Consider the following 2,772-nt stretch of genomic DNA (forward strand, 5'->3'; position numbering starts at 1 on the left):
GATAGATGGATAGATAGATAGATAGAATTAGGATAGATAGATAGATAGATCAGATCAGAACATTATAGATCAGATATGGCTGAGAAATAAAAAGGTACAATGATGATAGATATACAGATCAAGAGATAAAGAGATAGACAGACAATTAATATATATATATATATATATATATATATATATATATATATATATATATATATATATATATATATAAAAATGATAGATTAATAGATATTTATATAATAATGATGATAGATTAATAGATAGATATTACTTTAGAATTGATTACTGCCAATATGTCAATCACAATACACACATGTAGTTGCTTATAGAACCATTATAAAATGTGGACCCTGATAGTACAATGATTTCCTATTGGATAGATTTTTTTTCTAACGTATATGTTATCCCCATCACTAAAATCTCTCATACTCTTTAACTTGTTAATATAATTCCAAAAAGTCGTTTTCACTATTTGAAAAGTGTAGTTTCCACCCCCCCCCCCCCCAGAAAACTTGCCATGAAGGCACTTCCTTATAGAGTGACAACACTTTCTCGGTGCCCCTTTATTGTCACCCTGTCATGCAGTCTTCTCACAGAGCCATCAGGAAGCCCACCCTTAGAATTACCATGCAACCATTGCTGGAGGGCATGTAGACAGGAAAGGGCTACAAAGAGGCTGCAGGAGATCAGCATCATGCCTTAGATGCACCAATGAAAATAGGTGGAAATCGTTTTTTTTGTTTTTTTGTTTTATTTTATTTAAAAAAGTGAACTATTTTACAGTATAGATGGACAATGCAATTAGGGTTTAAATCTATTGTCTGGATGATGCAATTACATGGAGCTATGTATAAACTGCAGAGCTGATGAATAAGTGTATCTGCTGTCAGGAGAGAAGTCTGCCAAAACATCCAGATTGCAGATAACCTGTATCATTCTCTACTATTATTATTATTATTATAATAGTCTATGATCTGCCATACTTATTATATTAGTCCTTTAATACTTCTATAGAATATGTACCCCCCCCCCCCCCCCCCAGATAGGTATAACAGTCCCTCAGTGGCTCCCACCAACATTCATAAAAAAGTCCTTTCTCTTCAGACCTTTGAAATCTCAATGTGAGACATTTTTATACTTTAATTAAACATAACATCAGTTTCACATCAATATATGTTTCCAAAAACACCCAGTGAGTGTTTATTACTTCTCCATAAAGGAAGATACAGAATTAATAAATGTTTGTAATTAGCAGCATAAACAACCTGGCTCCCCTCCCCTGCACATTAACCATTGGAGCCCAGCCTGTGTACCTCTCCATAGCCAAGAGCTCACCAATCCATTTATTACAGCACTGCATGGGTTAATTAATCTTGGATATGTGTGTATCTGTGTGTGGGGGGAGGGAGGGGGGCTTAATTATTTCTGAAATACTTATTCGTTTTTTTTTTAAGGGAAAAAAAGATGGAGGGGTAATATTAATGATTGTAATATTGGTTTGGAGGTAATTACTTTTAATGTCAGAAAGATTAAGGTTAATATCATCTCTATTAGGCTGCTGCTTGATAATTAAAAGTGGTGGGAGGCTTCTGGGAACAGATGGAAGGGGCTTGCTGCGATTCAGTAGGTAAACACAGGCAGTGGGAGAGAGAGAGAAAGGGAGAGAGAGAAAGGGAGAGAGAAAGGGAGGGAGAGAGAGAGAGAGAAAGGAAGGAAGAGAGGGAGAGCGAGTGAGAGGGGGAGAGAGAGAGAGTAAGAGGGGGAGAGAGAGAGAAAGAAAGGAAGAGAGAGGGAGAGAGAGAGAGAGAGAAAGGAAGAGAGAGAGAGAGAAAGGAAGAGAGAGAGAAGGGGGGGAGTGAGAGAGAAAAAGGGAGGAGAGAGATAGAGAACGGAAGAGAGAGAGAGGGGGAGGGGGATAGAGGAAGAGGGGGAGAGAGAGAGAGGAAGGGAGAGAGAGAGAGAGAAGGGAAGATAGAGAAGGGGGAAGGGGAGGGAGAGAGAAAGGAAGAGAGAGAGAAAGGAAGAGAGAGGAGGAGTGAGAGAGGGAGAGAGAAAGAGGGGGGAGAGAGAGAAAGGAAGAGAGAGAGGGGGGGGGGAGAGAGAAAGGAAGAGAGTGGGAGAGAGAGGGGGAGAGAGAGAAAGGAAGAGAGTGGGAGAGAGAAAGGGAGAGAGAGAGGGGGGGAGAAAGGAAGAGAGAGAGAGAGAGAGAAAGGAAGAGAGGGGGAGAGAGAAAGGGAGAGAGAGGAAGAGGGAGGGAGGGAGATGGGGGAGAGATAGAGGAAGAGAGAGAGAAAGAAAGAAAGAAAGAAAGAGAAAGGGGGGAGAGAGAGGAAGGGGATTAGCGAGAGAGGTGGGGGAGAGAGAGAGGGGAGAAAGAAAGAAAGAAAGAAAGAAAGAAAGAAAGAAAGAAAGAAAGAAAGAAAGAAGAAAGGAAAAGAAAGAAAGACAAGTGACACATGTCCACCTCCCTGTCATTCCTTCCTGCTCACTTAGAGAAGCAACAAATAGTAAATTAGTTTAGCCTGGAGGAGGTTTTCTTTATGGACCACTAGTAAAAAAAATCTGGATCATCTTTTTTTTTCTCATTACACATTTAAAAAAAAGCCTTAAAGTGACTAATTGATGTCAATTACTTTACTAAATTGTATATTGTTATATATATATATATATATATATATATATATATATATATATATATATATATATATATATATATATATATATATATATATATACATATATATATATATATATATATATTAGGGCTGT

Source organism: Rana temporaria, chromosome 7 (genome assembly GCF_905171775.1).
Source record: "Rana temporaria chromosome 7, aRanTem1.1, whole genome shotgun sequence".
Lineage (NCBI taxonomy): Eukaryota > Metazoa > Chordata > Amphibia > Anura > Ranidae > Rana > Rana temporaria.